This window comes from Pseudophryne corroboree, chromosome 8 (genome assembly GCF_028390025.1).
Source record: "Pseudophryne corroboree isolate aPseCor3 chromosome 8, aPseCor3.hap2, whole genome shotgun sequence".
Lineage (NCBI taxonomy): Eukaryota > Metazoa > Chordata > Amphibia > Anura > Myobatrachidae > Pseudophryne > Pseudophryne corroboree.
The window spans coordinates 1,678,365-1,701,239 of record NC_086451.1 but is presented as its reverse complement, the minus strand read 5'-3'; the positions used below and the strand labels follow the sequence as shown (position 1 = coordinate 1,701,239).

At 47.6% G+C, this 22,875-nt stretch overlaps 1 protein-coding gene across 1 annotated transcript in view; it reads right to left on the bottom strand.

Moving 5' to 3' along the window:
- The window catches only part of PMPCA (peptidase, mitochondrial processing subunit alpha), a 206,831-nt gene that overhangs the window by 39,639 nt on the left and 144,317 nt on the right, over nt 1-22,875 (bottom strand). The window lies entirely within an intron of this gene.

Here is a 22,875-nt window from a genome sequence, read left to right as displayed (position 1 = left end):
TCCTGCATGCTATAGATCTCAGTATCTTATTATGTATAGCTGCACAGTACTGCCTCGCTCTTCCTGCATGCTATAGATCTCAGTATCTTATTATGTATAACTGCACAGTACTGCCTCGCTCTTCCTGCATGCTATAGATCTCAGTATCTTATTATGTATAACTGCACAGTACTGCCTCGCTCTTCCTGCATGCTATAGATCTCAGTATCTTATTATGTATAACTGCACAGTACTGCCTCGCTCTTCCTGCATGCTATAGATCTCAGTATCTTATTATGTATAACTGCACAGTACTGCCTCGCTCTTCCTGCATGCTATAGATCTCAGTATCTTATTATGTATAACTGCACAGTACTGCCTCGCTCTTCCTGCATGCTATAGATCTCAGTATCTTATTATGTATAACTGCACAGTACTGCTCGCTCTTCCTGCATGCTATAGATCTCAGTATCTTATTATGTATAACTGCACAGTACTGCCTCGCTCTTCCTGCATGCTATAGATCTCAGTATCTTATTATGTATAACTGCACAGTACTGCCTCGCTCTTCCTGCATGCTATAGATCTCAGTATCTTATTATGTATAACTGCACAGTACTGCCTCGCTCTTCCTGCATGCTATAGATCTCAGTATCTTATTATGTATAACTGCACAGTACTGCCTCGCTCTTCCTGCATGCTATAGATCTCAGTATCTTATTATGTATAACTGCACAGTACTGCCTCGCTCTTCCTGCATGCTATAGTTCTCAGTATCTTATTATGTATAACTGCACAGTACTGCCTCACTCTTCCTGCATGCTATAGATCTCAGTATCTTATTATGTATAACTGCACAGTACAACCTCACTCTTCCTGCATGCTATAGATCTCAGTATCTTAATATGTATAACTGCACAGTACTACCTCACTCTTCCTGCATGCTATAGATCTCAGTATCTTATTATGTATAACTGCACAGTACTGCCTCGCTCTTCCTGCATGCTATAGATCTCAGTATCTTATTATGTATAACTGCACAGTACTGCCTCGCTCTTCCTGCATGCTATAGATCTCAGTATCTCATGCTGTATAACTGCACAGTACTGCCTCGCTCTTCCTGCATGCTATAGATCTCAGTATCTTATTATGTATAACTGCACAGTACTGCCTCGCTCTTCCTGCATGCTATAGATCTCAGTATCTTATTATGTATAACTGCACAGTACTGCCTCACTCTTCCTGCATGCTATAGATCTCAGTATCTTATTATGTATAACTGCACAGTACTACCTCACTCTTCCTGCATGCTATAGATCTCAGTATCTTATTATGTATAGCTGCACAGTACTGCCTCGCTCTTCCTGCATGCTATAGATCTCAGTATCTTATTATGTATAACTGCACAGTACTGCCTCGCTCTTCCTTCATGCTATAGATCTCAGTATCTTATTATGTATAACTGCACAGTACTGCCTCACTCTTCCTGCATGCTATAGATCTCAGTATCTTATTATGTATAACTGCACAGTACTACCTCACTCTTCCTGCATGCTATAGATCTCAGTATCTTATTATGTATAGCTGCACAGTACTGCCTCGCTCTTCCTGCATGCTATAGATCTCAGTATCTTATTATGTATAACTGCCACAGTACTGCCTCACTCTTCCTGCATGCTATAGATCTCAGTATCTTATTATGTATAACTGCACAGTACTACCTCACTCTTCCTGCATGCTATAGATCTCAGTATCTTATTATGTATAGCTGCACAGTACTGCCTCGCTCTTCCTGCATGCTATAGATCTCAGTATCTTATTATGTATAACTGCACAGTACTGCCTCGCTCTTCCTGCATGCTATAGATCTCAGTATCTTATGCTGTATAACTGCACAGTACTGCCTCGCTCTTCCTGCATGCTATAGTTCTCAGTATCTTATTATGTATAACTGCACAGTACTGCCTCGCTCTTCCTGCATGCTATAGATCTCAGTATCTTATTATGTATAACTGCACAGTACTGCCTCGCTCTTCCTGCATGCTATAGATCTCAGTATCTTATTATGTATAACTGCACAGTACTGCCTCGCTCTTCCTGCATGCTATAGATCTCAGTATCTTATTATGTATAACTGCACAGTACTGCCTCGCTCTTCCTGCATGCTATAGATCTCAGTATCTTATTATGTATAACTGCACAGTACTGCCTCGCTCTTCCTGCATGCTATAGATCTCAGTATCTCATGCTGTATAACTGCACAGTACTGCCTCGCTCTTCCTGCATGCTATAGATCTCAGTATCTTATGTATAACTGCACATTACTGCTTCGCTCTTCCTGCATGCTATAGTTCTCAGTATCTTATTATGTATAACTGCACAGTACTGCCTCGCTCTTCCTGCATGCTATAGATCTCAGTATCTTATGCTGTATAACTGCACAGTACTGCCTCGCTCTTCCTGCATGCTATAGATCTCAGTATCTTATTATGTATAACTGCACAGTACTGCCTCGCTCTTCCTGCATGCTATAGATCTCAGTATCTTATTATGTATAACTGCACAGTACTGCCTCGCTCTTCCTGCATGCTATAGATCTTAGTATCTTATTATGTATAACTGCACAGTACTGCCTCGCTCTTCCTGCATGCTATAGATCTCAGTATCTTATTATGTATAACTGCACAGTACTGCCTCGCTCTTCCTGCATGCTATAGATCTCAGTATCTTATGATGTATAACTGCACAGTACTGCCTCGCTCTTCCTGCATGCTATAGATCTCAGTATCTTATTATGTATAACTGCACAGTACTGCCTCGCTCTTCCTGCATGCTATAGTTCTCAGTATCTTATTATTTATAACTGCACAGTACTGCCTCGCTCTTCATGCAAGCTATAGATCTAAGTATCTTATTATGTATAACTGCACAGTACTGCCTTGCTCTTCCTGCATGCTATAGATCTCAGTATCTTATTATGTATAACTGCACAGTACTACCTCGCTCTTCCTGCATGCTATAGTTCTCAGTATCTCATGCTGTATAACTGCACAGTACTGCCTCGCTCTTCCTGCATGCTATAGATCTCAGTATCTCATGCTGTATAACTGCACAGTACTGCCTCGCTCTTCCTGCATGCTATAGATCTCAGTATCTTATTATGTATAACTGCACAGTACTGCCTCGCTCTTCCTGCATGCTATAGATCTCAGTATCTTATTATGTATAACTGCACAGTACTACCTCGCTCTTCCTGCATGCTATAGTTCTCAGTATCTCATGCTGTATAACTGCACAGTACTGCCTCGCTCTTCCTGCATGCTATAGATCTCAGTATCTCATGCTGTATAACTGCACAGTACTGCCTCGCTCTTCCTGCATGCTATAGATCTCAGTATCTTATTATGTATAACTGCACAGTACTGCCTCGCTCTTCCTGCATGCTATAGTTCTCAGTATCTTATTATGTATAACTGCACAGTACTGCCTCGCTCTTCCTGCATGCTATAGATCTCAGTATCTTATTATGTATAACTGCACAGTACTGCCTCGCTCTTCCTGCATGCTATAGATCTCAGTATCTTATTATGTATAACTGCACAGTACTGCCTCGCTCTTCCTTCATGCTATAGATCTCAGTATCTTATTATGTATAACTGCACAGTACTGCCTCGCTCTTCCTGCATGCTATAGATCTCAGTATCTTATTATGTATAACTGCACAGTACTGCCTCGCTCTTCCTGCATGCTATAGATCTCAGTATCTTATTATGTATAACTGCACAGTACTGCCTCGCTCTTCCTGCATGCTATAGATCTCAGTATCTTATTATGTATAACTGCACAGTACTGCCTCGCTCTTCCTGCATGCTATAGATCTCAGTATCTTATGATGTATAACTGCACAGTACTGCCTCGCTCTTCCTGCATGCTATAGATCTCAGTATCTTATGATGTATAACTGCACAGTACTGCCTTGCTCTTCCTGCATGCTATAGATCTCAGTATCTTATGATGTATAACTGCACAGTAATGCCTCACTCTTCCTGCATGCTATAGATCTCAGTATCTTATTATGTATAACTGCACAGTACTGCCTCGCTCTTCCTGCATGCTATAGATCTCAGTATCTTATGATGTATAACTGCACAGTAATGCCTCACTCTTCCTGCATGCTATAGATCCCAGTATATTATGTATAACTGCACAGTACTACCTCACTCTTCCTGCATGCTATAGATCTCAGTATCTTATGATGTATAACTGCACAGTACTGCCTTGCTCTTCCTGCATGCTATAGATCTCAGTATCTTATGATGTATAACTGCACAGTAATGCCTCACTCTTCCTGCATGCTATAGATCCCAGTATCTTATTATGTATAACTGCACAGTACTACCTCACTCTTCCTGCATGCTATAGATCTCAGTATCTTATTATGTATAACTGCACAGTACTCCCTCGCTCTTCCTGAATGCTATAGATCTTAGTATCTTATTATGTATAACTGCACAGTACTGCCTCGCTCTTCCTGCATGCTATAGATCTCAGTATCTTATTATGTATAACTGCACAGTACTGCCTCGCTCTTCCTGCATGCTATAGATCTCAGTATCTTATTATGTATAACTGCACAGTACTCCCTCACTCTTCCTGCATGCTATAGATCTCAGTATCTTATTATGTATAACTGCACAGTACTCCCTCGCTCTTCCTGCATGCTATAGATCTCAGTATCTTATTATGTATAACTGCACAGTACTCCCTCGCTCTTCCTGCATGCTATAGATCTCAGTATCTTATGATGTATAACTGCACAGTAATGCCTCACTCTTCCTGCATGCTATAGATCCCAGTATCTTATTATGTATAACTGCACAGTACTACCTCACTCTTCCTGCATGCTATAGATCTCAGTATCTTATGATGTATAACTGCACAGTACTGCCTTGCTCTTCCTGCATGCTATAGATCTCAGTATCTTATGATGTATAACTGCACAGTAATGCCTCACTCTTCCTGCATGCTATAGATCCCAGTATCTTATTATGTATAACTGCACAGTACTACCTCACTCTTCCTGCATGCTATAGATCTCAGTATCTTATTATGTATAACTGCACAGTACTCCCTCGCTCTTCCTGAATGCTATAGATCTCAGTATCTTATTATGTATAACTGCACAGTACTGCCTCGCTCTTCCTGCATGCTATAGATCTCAGTATCTTATTATGTATAACTGCACAGTACTACCTCACTCTTCCTGCATGCTATAGTTCTCAGTATCTTATGCTGTATAACTGCACAGTACTGCCTCGCTCTTCCTGCATGCTATAGATCTCAGTATCTTATGATGTATAACTGCACAGTACTGCCTCGCTCTTCCTGCATGCTATAGATCTCAGTATCTTATGATGTATAACTGCACAGTACTGCCTCGCTCTTCCTGCATGCTATAGTTCTCAGTATCTTATGTATAACTGCACAGTACTGCCTCGCTCTTCCTGCATGCTATAGATCTCAGTATCTTATGTATAACTGCACAGTACTCCCTCGCTCTTCCTGAATGCTATAGATCTCAGTATCTTATGATGTATAACTGCACAGTACTGCCTCGCTCTTCCTGCATGCTATAGTTCTCAGTATCTTATTATGTATAACTGCACAGTACTCCCTCGCTCTTCCTGCATGCTATAGTTCTCAGTATCTCATGCTGTATAACTGCACAGTACTGCCTCGCTCTTCCTGCATGCTATAGTTCTCAGTATCTTATGTATAACTGCACAGTACTCCCTCGCTCTTCCTGAATGCTATAGATCTCAGTATCTTATTATGTATAACTGCACAGTACTGCCTCGCTCTTCCTGCATGCTATAGATCTCAGTATCTTATGTATAACTGCACAGTACTCCCTCGCTCTTCCTGAATGCTATAGATCTCAGTATCTTATTATGTATAACTGCACAGTGCTACCTCACTCTTCCTGCATGCTATAGATCTCAGTATCTTATGTATAACTGCACAGTACTGCCTCGCTCTTCCTGCATGCTATAGATCTCAGTATCTTATGTATAACTGCACAGTACTGCCTCGCTCTTCCTGCATGCTATAGATCTCAGTATCTTATTATGTATAACTGCACAGTACTGCCTCGCTCTTCCTGCATGCTATAGATCTCAGTATCTTATGTATAACTGCACAGTACTGCCTCGCTCTTCCTGCATGCTATAGATCTCAGTATCTTATGTATAACTGCACAGTACTGCTTCGCTCTTCTGTATGAATTAGTAACTGCTTTGTAGCTTTTTTCATTTACTCTTTGGATTTATTGCAGGAATTTCTTTATGGGGTCAATTAAATTAAATATAAGTTGCCCACCACCTCGTACAGGTAAAAGTTTCCGTACTGTATCAGAAAATAGGAATCTAATACCTACCGGTAATTCCTTTTGTCCTAGTCCGTAGTGGATACTGGGGTCTTGTACTTTAGTACCATGGGGTATAGATCAGGTCCACTGATGTGTGTATGTGTGGGCTGGCTCCTCCCCTCTAAGCCCCTCCTAAAAGACTCGGTCTAGGAAACTGTGCACGAGGAGACGGACATAACACGAGAGAAGAACAATACAACCAGCGGTGAGGCATCAAGCCAACACACAACCAGAAACGGAAGGGGGTCGCTAACCAGAGCATAGGGCAGCAACACCAACCCAACCAGGATAGCACAGCTATCCCAACAACAAAACGGGAACGCAATGTTGGTCCAACCAAATACTTACACAGGTAAGCAGGAACGACGCACTGAGGCGGGCGCCCAGTATCCACTACCGACTACGAGAAAAATAAGAATTTACTTACCGATAATTCTATTTCTCGGAGTCCGTAGTGGATGCTGGGGTTCCTGAAAGGACCATGGGGAATAGCGGCTCCGCAGGAGACAGGGCACAAAAAGTAAAGCTTTACGATCAGGTGGTGTGTACTGGCTCCTCCCCCTATGACCCTCCTCCAAGTCTCAGTTAGGTACTGTGCCCGGACGAGCGTACACAATAAGGAAGGATCTTGAATCCCGGGTAAGACTCATACCAGCCACACCAATCACACCGTACAACCTGTGATCTAAACCCAGTTAACAGTATGATAACAGAGGAGCCTCTGAAAGATGGCTCCCTACAACAATAACCCGAATTAGGTAACAATAACTATGTACAATTATTGCAGATAATCCGCACTTGGGATGGGCGCCCAGCATCCACTACGGACTCCGAGAAATAGAATTATCGGTAAGTAAATTCTTATTTTCTCTATCGTCCTAGTGGATGCTGGGGACTCCGTAAGGACCATGGGGATTATACCAAAGCTCCCAAACGGGCGGGAGAGTGCGGATGACTCTGCAGCACCGAATGAGAGAACTCCAGGTCCTCCTTAGCCAGGGTATCAAATTTGTAGAATTTTACAAACGTGTTCTCCCCCGACCACGTAGCCGCTCGGCAGAGTTGTAATGCCGAGACCCCTCGGGCAGCCGCCCAAGAAGAACCCACCTTCCTTGTGGAGTGGGCTTTTACCGATTTTGGCTGTGGTAGGCCTGCCACAGAGTGTGCAAGCTGAATCGTACTACAAATCCAGCGAGCAATAGTCTGCTTAGACGCAGGAGCGCCCAACTTGTTGGGAGCATATAGTATAAACAGTGAGTCAGATTTCCTGACTCCAGCTGTCCTTGAAATGTATATTTTTAAAGCTCTGACAACGTCCAACAACTTGGAGTCCTCCAAGTCGCTTGTAGCCGCAGGCACTACAATAGGCTGGTTCAGATGAAATGCTGACACCACCTTAGGGAGAAAATGCGGACGAGTCCGCAGTTCTGCCCTGTCCGAATGGAAAATCAGATATGGGCTTTTGTAAGATAAAGCTGCCAGTTCTGACACTCTCCTGGCCGAAGCCAGGGCTAGTAGCATGGTCACTTTCCATGTGAGATATTTCAAATCCACCTTTTTTAGTGGTTCAAACCAATGAGATTTGAGAAAGTCCAAAACAACATTGAGATCCCACGGTGCCACTAGAGGCACCACAGGGGGCTGTATATGCAGCACTCCCTTAACAAAAGTCTGGACTTCAGGAACTGAAGCCAATTCTTTTTGGAAGAAAATCGACAGGCCGAAATTTGAACCTTAATAGATCCCAATTTGAGACCCATAGACAATCCTGATTGCAGGAAATGTAGGAATCGACCCAGTTGAAATTCCTCCGTCGGAGCACTCCGATCCTCGCACCACGCAACATATTTTCGCCAAATGCGGTGATAATGTTGCGCGGTTACTTCCTTCCTTGCTTTAATCAAAGTAGGAATGACTTCTTCCGGCATGCCTTTTTCCTTTAGGATCCGGCGTTCAACCGCCATGCCGTCAAACGCAGCCGCGGTAAGTCTTGAAACAGACAGGGACCCTGCTGAAGCAAGTCCCTTCTCAGAGGTAGAGGCCACGGATCTTCCGTGATCATCTCTTGAAGTTCCGGGTACCAAGTCCTTCTTGGCCAATCCGGAACCACTAGTATCGTTCTTACGCCTCTTTGCCGTATAATTCTCAATACTTTTGGTATGAGAGGCAGAGGAGGAAACACATACACCGACTGGTACACCCAAGGCGTTACCAGCGCGTCCACAGCTATTGCCTGCGGATCTCTTGACCTGGCACAATACCTGTCCAGTTTTTTGTTGAGGCGAGACGCCATCATGTCCACCATTGGTCTTTCCCAACGGGTTACCAGCATGTGGAAAACTTCTGGATGAAGTCCCCACTCTCCCGGGTGAAGGTCGTGTCTGCTGAGGAAGTCTGCTTCCCAGTTGTCCACTCCCGGGATGAACACTGCTGACAGTGCTATCACATGATTCTCTGCCCAGCGAAGAATCCTTGCAGCTTCTGCCATTGCACTCCTGCTTCTTGTGCCGCCCTGTCTGTTCACATGGGCGACTGCCGTGATGTTGTCCGACTGGATCAACACCGGTTTTCCTTGAAGCAGAGGTTCTGCCTGGCTTAGAGCATTGTAGATTGCTCTTAGTTCCAGAATGTTTATGTGAAGAGACGTTTCCAGGCTCGACCACACGCCCTGGAAGTTTCTTCCTTGTGTGACTGCTCCCCAGCCTCTCAGGCTGGCGTCCGTGGTCACCAGGATCCAATCCTGTATGCCGAATCTGCGGCCCTCCAATAGATGAGCACTCTGCAACCACCACAGAAGAGATACCCTTGTCCTTGGAGACAGGGTTATCCGCTGGTGCATCTGAAGATGCGACCCTGACCATTTGTCCAACAGATCCCTCTGGAAAATTCTTGCGTGGAATCTGCCGAATGGAATTGCTTCGTAAGAAGCCACCATTTTTCCCAGGACTCTTGTGCATTGATGTACAGACACCTTTCCTGGTTTTAGGAGGTTCCTGACAAGCTCGGATAACTCCTTGGCTTTTTCCTCCGGGAGAAAAACCTTTTTCTGAACCGTGTCCAGAATCATCCCTAGGAACAGCAGACGTGTTGTCGGAATTAACTGGGATTTTGGAATATTCAGAATCCACCCGTGCTGTTTTAGCACTTCTTGAGACAGTGCTAATCCCATCTCTAGCTGTTCTCTGGACCTTGCCCTTATTAGGAGATCGTCCAAGTATGGGATAATACGCCTTTTCTTCGAAGAAGAATCATCATCTCGGCCATTACCTTAGTAAAGACCCGAGGTGCCGTGGACAATCCGAACGGCAGCGTCTGAAACTGATAGTGACAGTTCTGTACGACGAACCTGAGGTACCCCTGGTGTGAGGGGTAAATTGGGACGTGGAGATACGCATCCTTGATGTCCAAGGATACCATAAAGTCCCCTTCTTCCAGGTTCGCTATCACTGCTCTGAGTGACTCCATCTTGAACTTGAACTTCTTTATGTACAGGTTCAAGGACTTCAGATTTAGAATAGGTCTTACCGAGCCATCCGGCTTCGGTACCACAAATAGAGTGGAATAATACCCCTTTCCTTGTTGTAAAAGAGGTACCTTGACTATCACCTGCTGAGAGTACAGCTTGTGAATGGCTTCCAAGACCGTCACCCTGTCGGAGGGGGACGTTGGTAAAGCAGACTTCAGGAAACGGCGGGGTGGATCCGTCTCTAGTTCCAACCTGTACCCCTGAGATATTATCTGCAGGATCCAGGGATCTACCTGCGAGTGAGCCCACTGCGCGCTGAAATTCTTGAGACGACCCCCCACCGCCCCCGAGTCCGCTTGAGAAGCCCCAGCGTCATGCTGAGGCTTTTGTAGAAGCGGAGGAGGGCTTCTGTTCCTGGGAAGGAGCTGCCTGTTGCTGTCTCTTCCCCCTTCCTCTGCCTCGTGGCAGATATGAATATCCCTTTGCTCTCTTGTTTTTAAAGGAACGAAAGGGCTGCGGTTGAAAAGTCGGTGTCTTTTTCTGTTGGGGAGTGACTTGAGGTAAAAAGGTGGATTTCCCGGCTGTAGCCGTGGCCACCAAATCCGATAGACCGACACCAAATAACTCCTCCCCTTTATACGGCAAAACTTCCATATGCCGTTTTGAGTCCGCATCGCCTGACCACTGTCGCGTCCATAAACTTCTTCTGGCCGAAATGGACATAGCACTTACCCGTGATGCCAGTGTGCAGATATCCCTCTGTGCATCACGCATATAAAGAAATGCATCCTTTATTTGCTCTAAAGACAGTAAAACATTGTCCCTATCCAGGGTATCAATATTTTCAATCAGGGACTCTGACCAAACTACCCCAGCACTGCACATCCAGGCTGTCGCTATAGCTGGTCGTAGTATAACACCTGTATGTGTGTATATACTTTTTTGGATATTTTCCATCCTCCTATCTGCTGGATCTTTAAGTGCGGCCGTCTCAGGAGAGGGTAACGCCACTTGTTTTGATAAGCGTGTGAGCGCCTTGTCCACCCTAGGAGGTGTTTCCCAGCGCGCCCTAACCTCTGGCGGGAAAGGGTATAAAGCCAATAACTTCTTTGAAATTAGCATTTTTTTAATCGGGGGCAACCCACGCTTCATCACACACCTCATTTAATTCATCTGATTCAGGAAAAACTATAGGTAGTTTTTTCACACCCCACATAATACCCTGTTTAGTGGTACCTGTAGTATCAGCAATATGTAACGCCTCCTTCATTGCCAAAATCATATAACGTGTGGCCCTACTGGAAAATACGGTTGATTCGTCATCGTCGCCACTGGAATCAGTGCCTGTGTCTGGGTCTGTGTCGACCGACTGAGGCAAAGGGCGTTTTACAGCCCCTGACGGTGTTTGAGGCGCCTGGACAGGCACTAATTGATTGTCCGGCCGTCTCATGTCGTCAAACGACTGCTTTAGCGTGTTGACACTATCCCGTGATTCCATAAATAAAGGCATCCATTCTGGTGTCGACCCCCTAGGAGGTGACATCCCCATATTTGGCAATTGCTCCGCCTCCACACCAATATCGTCCTCATACATGTCGACACACACGTACCGACACACAGCAGACACACAGGGAATGCTCTTAAAGAAGACAGGACCCCACTAGCCCTTTGGGGAGACAGAGGGAGAGTTTGCCAGCACACACCAAAAGCGCTATATATGACAGGGATAGCCTTATAATAAGTGCTCCCTGTATAGCTGCTTTAATAATATAATTTTGCCACAATTTTGCCCCCCCTCTCTTGTTTTACCCTGTTTCTGTAGTGCAGTGCAGGGGAGAGCCTGGGAGCCTTCCTGACCAGCGGAGCTGTGTGAGGAAAATGGCGCTGTGTGCTGAGGAGATAGGCCCCGCCCCTTTTTCGGTGGGCTCGTCTCCCGCTCTTTAGTGGATTCTGGCAGGGGTTAAATATCTCCATATAGCCCCCGGAGGCTATATGTGAGGTATTTTTAGCCAAAATAGGTTTTCATTTGCCTCCCAGGGCGCCCCCCTCCCAGCGCCCTGCACCCTCAGTGACTGCCGTGTGAAGTGTGCTGAGAGGAAAATGGCGCACAGCTGCAGTGCTGTGCGCTACCTTAAGAAGACTGAGGAGTCTTCTGCCGCCGATTCTGGACCTCTTCTCGTTTCAGCATCTGCAAGGGGGCCGGCGGCGAGGCTCCGGTGACCATCCAGGCTGTACCTGTGATCGTCCCTCTGGAGCTAATGTCCAGTAGCCAAGAAGCCAATCCATCCTGCACGCAGGTGAGTTCACTTCTTCTCCCCTAAGTCCCTCGTTGCAGTGATCCTGTTGCCAGCAGGACTCACTGTAAAATAAAAAACCTAAGCTAAACTTTTCTAAGCAGCTCTTTAGGAGAGCCACCTAGATTGCACCCTTCTCGGCCGGGCACAAAAATCTAACTGAGGCTTGGAGGAGGGTCATAGGGGGAGGAGCCAGTACACACCACCTGATCGTAAAGCTTTACTTTTTGTGCCCTGTCTCCTGCGGAGCCGCTATTCCCCATGGTCCTTTCAGGAACCCCAGCATCCACTAGGACGATAGAGAAAGGAATTACCGGTAGGTATTAAATTCCTATTTTCTCTTACGTTCTAGTGGATACTGGAGAACTGTACTTTAGAACCATGGGGAAGTCCCAAAACTCCCAAACGGGCGGAGAGTGCTGAGACCCCTGTAAAACCGCCTGACCAAACTGAAGGTCATCTTTGGCCAAGGTGTCGAACCGATAGAATTTCACAAAAAAGTGTTCGAACCAGACTAAGTAGCAGCTCGGCACAACTGTAGGACCGATACACCCTGGGCAGCCGCCCAGAAAGACCCCACCGACCTTGTCAAGTGTGCCTGAACAGACTTCGGCAAGGGCAGAGCCGCCTAAGTATATGCCTGTTGAATGGTCAATCAGAGCCAGCGGGCAATAGATTGCTTAGAAGCCAGTCGACCAATCTCGGAGGCATCGTAAAGGACAAACAGCGAGACAGATTTTCGATGACGGGCGATCCTTTTGACATAAATCTGCAAGGCCCTGACCATATCCAAGGACTCAGGACCAACGGAAGTGTCAGACAACACTGGAACCACAATAGGCTGATTTACATGAAAAACTGACACCACTTTAGGCAAAAACTGAGGACGGGTCCTGAGTTCCGCCCTGTCTGCATGAAAAATCAAATAAGGGCTCTTACAGGATAAGGCCCCTAATTCAGAGACACGTCTGGCAGACGCCAATGCTAACAACATCACCGTCTTCCAGGTGAGAAATTTTTAACTCCACCAGTCCGACTAGAGAAAGGACAGAACCACACTGAGGGCCCACGGAGCCGTGGGAGGCACAAAGGGCGGTTGCAGATGAAGACCTCCCTTGAGGAAAGTCTGTACTTCTGGCAACATGGCAAGTTGTTTCTGGAAGAAAATAGAGAGCGCCGAAATCTGGACTTCGCTGGAGCCTAAACGCAGGCCCAAATCCACTCCCGCTTGCAGGAAAAGTAGAAAACGACAAATTCTAAATTCCACGGGAGAAACCTTTTTACCCTCACACCAGGAAACATACTTTTTCCAGATACGATGATAATGTTTCGACGTAACCATCTTTCTGGCCTGGACCATGGTTGAAATGACCCGGGAGGGAAGACCCTTTCTAGCTAGAATATCCCTCTCAACTTCTAAGCCGTGAAACGTAGCCGCTGTAAGTCTGGATAGATGAACGAACCTTGCTGAAGAAGATCTTCTCGGAGTGGTAGAGGCCAGGGATCCTCCAGCGCCATGGTTAGGAGGTCCGAGTACCATGCCCGTCTAGGCCAATCCGGGGCAACTAGAATTGCCTGAACGCTTTTCCTTCTTAGTCTTTTGAAAACCCTTGGGATTTGTGGTAGAGGAGGGAACAGGTATACAAACTGGCACATCCACGTAGTCGTCAGCGCATCCACTGCAGCAGCCTGCGGATCCCTCGTTCTGGAACAGTAACGGCATAGCTACTTGTTGAGATGAGAAGCCATCAGGTCTATCTGCGGACAGCCCCACCGGTGAATTAACTAATATAACACCTGAAGATGTAGGCCCCATTCCCCCGGATGGAGGTCGTGCCTGCTGAGGAAGTCCACTTCCCAGTTGTCCACTCCTGGAATGAATATGGCTGAGATGGCCCTTGCGTTGTCCTCTATCCAGAGGAGGATTTTTGACACTTCTCACATCGCCGCTCTGCTTCTTGTTCCCCCTTGTCGGTTTACGTATGCCACCGCCGTGGCATTGTCCGACTGAACCTGGATCGCCTGATACTTCAGGAGATGGGAGGCTTGTAGAAGAGCATTGTAAATTGCCCTGAGTTCCAGGATATTTCTTGGCAAAAATGATTCCTGTCTCGACCATGTCCCCTGGAACTGGGGCCCTTGGGTCACAGCCCCCCAACCCCGGAGGCTGGCATCCGTTGTCAGTAGAATCCACAAGTGGATATTGAAACTCCTGCCTTCTACCAGATGAGGAACCTGTAGCCACCACAATAGAGAAATCCAAGCTTTTCGGAGATGGGGTCACTTCCTGATGCATGTTAAGGTGAGACCCGGACCACTTGTCCAGCAGATCTAGCTGAAATGTTCGGACATAAAATCTGCTTTATTGGATTGCCTCATAAGCAGCCACCATCTTGCCCAGTAATCGGATGTAATGATGTATGGACACCCTGCGAGGACTGAGAACTAAGCGAACCATAGTCTGGATAGTCGAGGCCTTGTCCATCGGGAGAAACACCTTTAGAGACACTGTATCCAGAATCATTCCCAGGAACTGAAAACGTCGGGACGGTTCCAGGTGAGGTTTCTGAAAATTTAGGATCCACCCATGATCCGTAAGCAGGCGAGTCATCAGATCGATGCTGTGTAATAGCCGCTACCTGGACATAGCCTTTATCTGGAGATCGTCCAAGTAGGGGACTATGTTCACTCCCATCATGCGCAGTTGCAGCATAATTTCCGCCATGACTTTGGTGAAGACTCTCAGAGCTGTGGATAAGCCAAAGGGTAAGGCCTGAAACTGGAAATGGTCGTCCAATATGGCGAACCTGAGGTTAGCCTAATGAGGAGGCCACATGGGAATGTGTAGGTCAGCATCCTTGACGTACAGAGACACCAGGAACCTTGCCACACGAAAAGGACTGCAAGAAGGTGTGAGGATACCGGGTGACCTGGGTATCCTGGGGTTCAGGGATCACACTGTGGAGCCGGTTATCATGAAAACAAGGTGATCTTTATTCAGGGAGACCCAGAAATCCAGTGAACAGCAAGCAGGGTTATACTAATAATGTCCACTCAGAGTTCAGCAAAGTCCTTACCAGCTGCTGTATATCTCCTCCAGGCCTGGGCAGTAATGACAGCTGTAGCAGGGCACACAGAGTGGCTGGTCACTGATGACACTGAGAGGGGACGACACCCCAACCTCCAGTGATTCTAGCTGTGTCCCATCAACTCCACACACACACAGTCTCCTTCTCCAGCCACTTCCTCTCCCCCCCCAATTCCCCCTTGCTGGTTTCTTCTCTCTCCTCCTTTCTGATTGGTGGATCATGCTGTCAGTCTTTCCAGAGGGGAAGGAGGAGGGATTTTCTAAAAGGAACACTCCCCTGCTGTATGCTTCTGGGATACTTCCTGTGTGTGACTTCTGCAGACTGAGGGCTTCAATTTAAGAACTCAGAACTTGGGACATAGGATTAACTCTTTCTTCTTTAACATGAAAGCAAGTCCTAGACATCCCTTTCCCTGGTCTCCTCACATACCTCCCCCTTCTTAAATCGAGGAGACAGGCATGATCCCAATGTTGGAGTCCTGACTGTTGTCTCGGCCCGAAGGTCTGCGAAGTCTAGCATTCGTTTCCTCACGTCTGGATAACCCGTCAGCATTGTGATGGTCTCGTCCCTTTTTGTGAGAAATAGAAAAGTTGAAACCTTGTAACGCCAAACTCCACCTCAACAACCTCCCATTTTCCCCTGAGGTTCTATTTAGCCAACTTAATGGGTTATGGTCAGTAATAATAGTGAATTCTTTACCATAGAGATAAGGTTGTAGTTTCTTTAAGGCCCAGACTATGGCTAGACACTCCTTCTCAATAGTGGCATAGGCTATCTCTCGGTCAGCTAGCTTACGAGATAGATACACAATTGGGTGTTCCCTACCATCTTCTCCCACTTGGCACAACACTGCCCCAAGTCCACACCCCGAAGCGTCTGTTTGCACAATAAACTTTTTATCGTAGTCAGGGGCAGCCAACACTGGGGCTCGAGTCAGCGTGTCTTTTAAGATGGTGAAGGCTTGCTCACACTCAACAGTCCATTCGATCTTCCGAGCATATCTCTTTTTGGTCAAGTCCGTTAGGGCCTTGGCCACGGTGCTGTAATGTGGTATGAATTTTCTGTAATAGCCAGCAACCCCAAGGAAGGCCCGCACTTGCTTCTGGTTGACAGGTCGGGGCCAGTTGACAATAGCCTCCACCTTTGCCGGTTCTGGTCTAATAGATCCTCCTCCAACCCGATGTCCTAGGTACTGAACCTCAGCCATCCCCATCTGACATTTATCTGGGCGTATGGTGAGCCCGGCCTGTCTGATCCTTTTGAGCACTTCTGTCACATGAGTTAAATGGTCTGCCCAGGTATGGCTGAAGATGGCGATATCATCGAGGTAGGCTTGTGCAAAGTCTTGACATCCCTCCAGTAGGTCATTCACCATTCGCTGGAATGTGGCAGGGGCGTTCTTCATCCCGAAAGGCATGGTAGTACACTCAAAGAGTCCTATGGGCGTGATGAAGGCAGAACGCTCCTGGGCTTCTTTGGTAAGTAGGATTTGCCAGTAACCCTTGCTTAAGTCCAACGTTGAGACGAACTTGGCCCCTCCAATCCGGTCCAGTAGCTCGTCGATACGGGGCATAGGGTAAGCATCAGTTATGGTTACTTCATTCAATTTGCGATAGTCCACGCAAAACCGTGTAGTCCCGTCTTTCTTGGGAACCAACACGACTCCAGCGGCCCATGGGCTTTTAGATGGCACAATGACCCCCAAAGCTAGCATCTCTTTGATCTCAGTCTTTACCTGTCTCATAACATCTGGGGTCATTCGGTAAGCGACTTGTCGGATGGGCTTACTGTTCCCAGTGTCCACATGGTGAGTGGTCAGGTGAGTTCGACCAGGTTGACATGAAAACTGGGCTTGTTCAGCCTCTAAGATCCTCTGCATCTCTTGCTGCTGTGTCGTATTCAATTGTGGTCCCACCTGGACTGATTCCACTCCCTTATTCTCTTTAGCAGCTCCCAAAAGGTCAGGCAATGGATCAGTTTCTGGTGTCTCCATCGGAGGGCAACATACCATCATGGCCGCTACTTGACGATCTCTATAAGCTTTGATTCTATTTATATGGAAGGTGCGTAGGTGCTTCCCTCCCTTATCCAGGGCGATCACATAATTGACCGGTCCGGTGCGCCTTACCACTGTATACGGTCCATCCCAGGTGGCTTGCAGTTTGTTTCTACGCACTGGGATAAGCACCAAGACCTTTTGCCCTGGATTCAACTCACGGTCTTGAGCGTGGGCATCGTACCATTCCCTTTGTTTCTCTTGTGATTCCCGGAGATGCTCTTGGGTTAATTGTAGCAATCTTCTCATCCGATTCCGCATCTTCTCTACATATTGTAAAATGGGCTGCTGGTGTTCTTGGAAAGTCCCCTCCCAACTCTCTTTGACCAGGTCTAGGGGCCCCCGCACTTTCCGGCCGTACAGAAGTTCAAACGGGGAATATCCGGTAGATGCTTGTGGAACTTCCCGATAAGCAAATAGAAGCTGTTGCAGGGCTCTCTCCCAGTCCCTCCCCTCGGACTGTACGTAAGCTTGTAGGAGTCTTTTCAGCGTTCCATTGAATCTTTCACATAGTCCATTGGTCTGAGGATAAGGGGTGGTCCGAAGAGGCCGAACCCCCCACTTTTCCCACAGGGTCTGCATTAGCTCACCTTGGAATTGAGGCCCTTGGTCTGTGACGACTTCCTGTGGATATCCGACCCGACTGAATATGTCAGTCAGTGCTTGCGCAACATGTTCCGTGTCAATGGATGACAGGGCCACGGCTTCAGGGTAACGTGTCGCAAAGTCCACCAGTGTTAAGATGTACTTCTTGCCCGTGTGACTGGGAATAGCTAATGGTCCAACTAGGTCTATGGCAACACGGGCAAAGGGCTCCCCTATAATAGGTAATGGGTGCAGAGAAGCTTTCTGTTGGGGCTTTCCCAGTCTCTGACAGGTATCACAGGTGTCCCGATACTGCTTAACGTCTCTAGAAATCCGTGGCCAGAAGAAATTGCGCAACAGTCGGGCCAATGTTTTCCGGGTGCCAAAATGGCCAGCTGCAGGGATGTCATGGGCAAGAGCTAGTAATTGTGCTCTGTATTGTGTAGGTACCACCAACTGTTTAGTAGGCATGACTGCTTCCTGTCCGGGCCGAGGGATGACCACTCGGTACAGTAATTCCTCTTCCCACACTATCTTACTTCCATCAGCTGTTTCCAACCCCAGTTCGGCTGCGCTCCTCAATTTGCTCAGGGAGGGGTCAGTCCGTTGGGCCTGTCGGAACTCACCCCGGTCCACCTCCCCCAAGTCTACCTCTAAAGTACTGGACAATGAACTAGAGTCACTCACCATTGTCTGGGTGGGCTGGTTCTGGTCCATATCTGTAGCCTGGGTCACCTCTCTTCGTGTTTGGCTTCTGGTTCCCACCTGGACGAAGTGTGTCACTAGTCCTTGTCCCAGATCATTCCCGAGGATTACCTTGGCTGGTAGCCCCTTGAGTACTCCGACTTCCACGATTCCTTGGTCAGCTCCCCAGTCCAGATGTATCTTGGCAACGGGGATATCAGCCTGTTGTCCCCCGGCAGTGGCAATTCGCACATACTGTCCAGGTATCACCTGGGAGGCAGGAATCAGGTCTGGCTCAATCAACGTGAGTGAGGACCCAGAATCTCGTAGGCCCTGTACCTGCTGGTTCTCCACTATCACAGTCTTTAGGTGCCCTCGCATATTCCAGGGAGTAGCCTTCTCCTCCCCCAGAACTAAGTCCACAATATACACCCCACCCATCATTCCATCCATATCTGACTGGACGACCTCCTCACCATTATCCTCCGTGGGGTAACATACCACAGAGACTGGAGCCGGTCTAGCCCCAGGGAATGGCCCTCTTGTGCGTGGACAGTCCCTAAGCAAGTGCCCTGGTTGATTGCAGCGATAACACTTCCGAGGTTCTGGGTTAGCCACTCTGAATCTGGGTGGCTGATAAGTGATTTTTTGATAGGGCCTCCTTTATTACTATCTTTGAATTGCGGTTCTTTATCAGACAGCTTCTCCCCTCGTGGGGTTCTTGTACCGCCTGCTGCACTGAAGATTCTCCATTGCGGGCGATTGGCTATATATTCATCAGCCCATTCCGCAGCTTGTTCAGGTGTACTGGGCTTCCTGTCTGCGACCCACTCCCGTACCTCTGGTGCCATCTTAATCATCAGCTGTTCTACCACAATTAAGTTGACAATCTGCTCCACAGTGGAGGCCTGTCTTCCTTCAAGCCATTTCCCACAGGCTTGCCGTAGCTGACTAGCAAACTCTTGGTAGGAATCAGTTCCACCTTTATTCAGTGTCCTGAATTTAAGACGATAAGATTCTGCAGTTATCTGGAACTTAGCAAGCAATGCTTTCTTTATACAGGCGTAGACACCACATTCCTGGGGGGTTAGGGCCCGATAGGCTTCCAGAGCCCTGCCAGTGAGACTTGGCCCCAAGTACTTTGGCCAGTCAGCTGGCTCTATTCCATGCACCCCCATGAGATTTTCAAAGATCTGGAGGTGAGTGTCAATGTCCGTTTCATTTTCCCGAAATGTGGGAACATCCTTAAATCCCAAGCGTCGCTTCTCTTGTTCAAAACTTCGGGGTGACTCCGGAATTCCACTGCCAGCAGGAATTTGTACTCCTAGTATAGCTTGGATCACTCCAGCTCTCTCCTGTGGGGTCGCACCTTCGCCTAGCGCCCCCAGCAAGCTCTGCAGTATGGCAGGAGTGGCATCGGTCAACTCTGGTAACTTATTGGATGAATTACTACCACTGCCTGTTGGTCCCTCTTCATCATCACTCAGGTGGTCAGGATCCTCTGGGTGCCCCCGATCCCACTCCAACAGCCGAAGTACCAGAGTTTCCCTGGTCTCAGTCCCATCATAAGTAATTCCCTTCATCCTGCAAAATCCTTGTAGGTGAGGTTTCCGAGCTGTACAGTAAAACTTCTCCTGCTCTCTCACTGCATTCTCCCCTTGACTGCTGGCCACAACTGCTGGCTGACTCTCCATGCTGATATTCTGTGGTATTAGCTCCCTGGAAACTCTCTCCCTGGAAACACTACAGGAACTGTGTGATATCCCACCGCTGCCGCCAAATGTGAGGATACCGGGTGACCTGGGTATCCTGGGGTTCAGGGATCACACTGTGGAGCCAGTTATAATGAAAATCAAGGTGATCTTTATTCAGGGAGACCCAGAAATCCAGTGAACAGCAAGCAGGGTTATACTAATAATGTCCACTCAGAGTTCAGCAAAGTCCTTACCAGCTGCTGTATATCTCCTCCAGGCCTGGGCAGTAATGACAGCTGTAGCAGGGCACACAGAGTGGCTGGTCACTGATGACACTGAGAGGGGACGACGGTTGGTTCTATATCGGAGGGGCTGAAGGGACCTTGTGACGTATTGAGGGGAGGAGCTACGTCACCAGGGGGAGGAGCTACGGGCGAACAGGGTACCCGAAAAGTACCCTCGCGGGCTCGCTTCGCTTCGGGCACGGTGGCTCGCTCCGCTCCGCTCACCACCTAATTACTAAAGGTAATAGTTGGTGGCGTGGATAGTAGAGGAACTATCCCGCTGGCCTAGCTCCTCCCCCTTGCGGCGTAACTCCTCCCCCTTACGGAAAAGGTCCCTTAGCCCACTTGATTCTAGCATCTACCAGGGGACGACACCCCAACCTCCAGTGATTCTAGCTGTGCACCATCACCTCCACACACACACAGTCTCCTTCTCCCAGCCACTTCCTCTCCCCACAATTCCCCCTTGCTGGTTCCTTCTCTCTCCTCCTTTCTGATTGGTGGATCATGCTGTCAGTCTTTCCAGAGGGGAAGGAGGAGGGATTTTCTAAAAGGAACACTCCCCTGCTGTATGCTTCTGGGATACTTCCTGTGTGTGACTTCTGCAGACTGAGGGCTTCAATTTAAGAACTCAGAACTTGGGCCATAGGATTAACGCTTTCTTTTTTAACATGAAAGCAAGTCCTAGACATCCCTTTCCCTGGTCTCCTCACAGAAGGGTCCTGTGTAAGAACGTCTGTCAGGTTGTGCAGCTGACGGCAAATAGGTAGACTTACCCGCCATTGCTTGGGAGATCCATTTATTTAATTCATCTCCAAACAAGGCATCACCTGTAAAGGGAAGATTTTCTACTCCCTTTTTGGAATCAGCGTCTGCTGACCACTGACAGAACCACAGAGCTCTGCATGCCGAAACAGCCATAGCAGTAGTGCGGCCATTTATCTTACACAACTCTTTAATTGCCTCGCTCATAAAATTTGCAGCATCCTGTATATGTTGCAGCAGAGTAACTACCTCATCCCGGGGCAAAGTGTCTAAACCGACAATAACAGTATCAGATCAATTGACTATGGCCCTGGAAATCCACGCACAAACAATTGTGGGGCGTTGAGCAGCGCCTGCTGCCATATAAATTGCCTTGAGAGTGGTCTCAATCTTACGGTCAGCCGGCTCTTTCAGGGATACAGCCCCTGGCACCGGCAGTACCAATTTATCGACTGATGGGGGGGTTTTCCCCACACCTTCCTGTCCTCAGCTGGGATGGGAAAAGTAGTTAAAAACTGCTGAGGAATATTATATTTTTTTATCAGGGTTTAACCATGCTTCCCTGGCCAGGGAGTTTAACTCTTTAGAGAAAAGAAAAGTTGCTGAGGTCTTTGGTCCAACGTTAAAATACAACTCCTCACCCGGCTCTGGGCTCTGACTCCTGATCCGGTATGTGAAGAGCATCTTTCACAGCAAAAATTAGAGCCTCCACCCCAGGGGACAGAGAACTGTCCTCATCATCATCATCCACATCAGGCTGATCAGAATCAGACTGGAGCACCTGTGGCAGTGAGCGTTTATGTGAAACCACTAGAGGGGGCTGAGAAGCCTTTCTGGTATCTGCTGCTTTAGCCACACAATCAGTAGAGTGCTTTACCACCTGTTTCTCTCTTTTAGCTGCAGCTAATTCTAAATTAACATTCTGAATCATGCTTGTAAAGCAATCCAGCCAGTCAGGTGCTTGTGAACTGTATCCTTGTGGAAATCAGGGACATTGTTCACACATGAGGGACCCCGCTGAAGACGGGGTTGAGTTAAAGGCAGTGCACATTACCATGTCCACAGACATCCTTCACAAATGTAATACAGCGCAGCTCACTGACAAACACCTCCACACAGACCCTAGGGAGCCCCTGAAGTGACACCGAGGAGCGGACTCCAGCACACAGATCCTGTAATGGCACGCGATCCCTGATCAAAGTTTATACTGGTTATGTTAGAAATACATCAGAAATATGCAGACAGTACACACAAAGCCTTTTTGTGACAGTGAGCACCGAGGGGCATCTGCCCTCTGCCAGTTTGTCTGCAGCGGGCACCGCAGCTCTGGGGCCGTGACCGCCGCATGACTTGCCGCCAAAACTGCACCGGGGACCCGCTAACCGGGACCCCGGTATAACACTCACCACACCTGACGATCTTCGGCATCTATTAGAGGGTGGCGGCTAGCCGGTGGCGTGGGCACATACTAATGATGTATGATCAGCACCTCAGGAGCTCAGTGTCCTGTCAGCTGGGATTACGAACCATTGACCCTCAGGAGGTTGCTTCA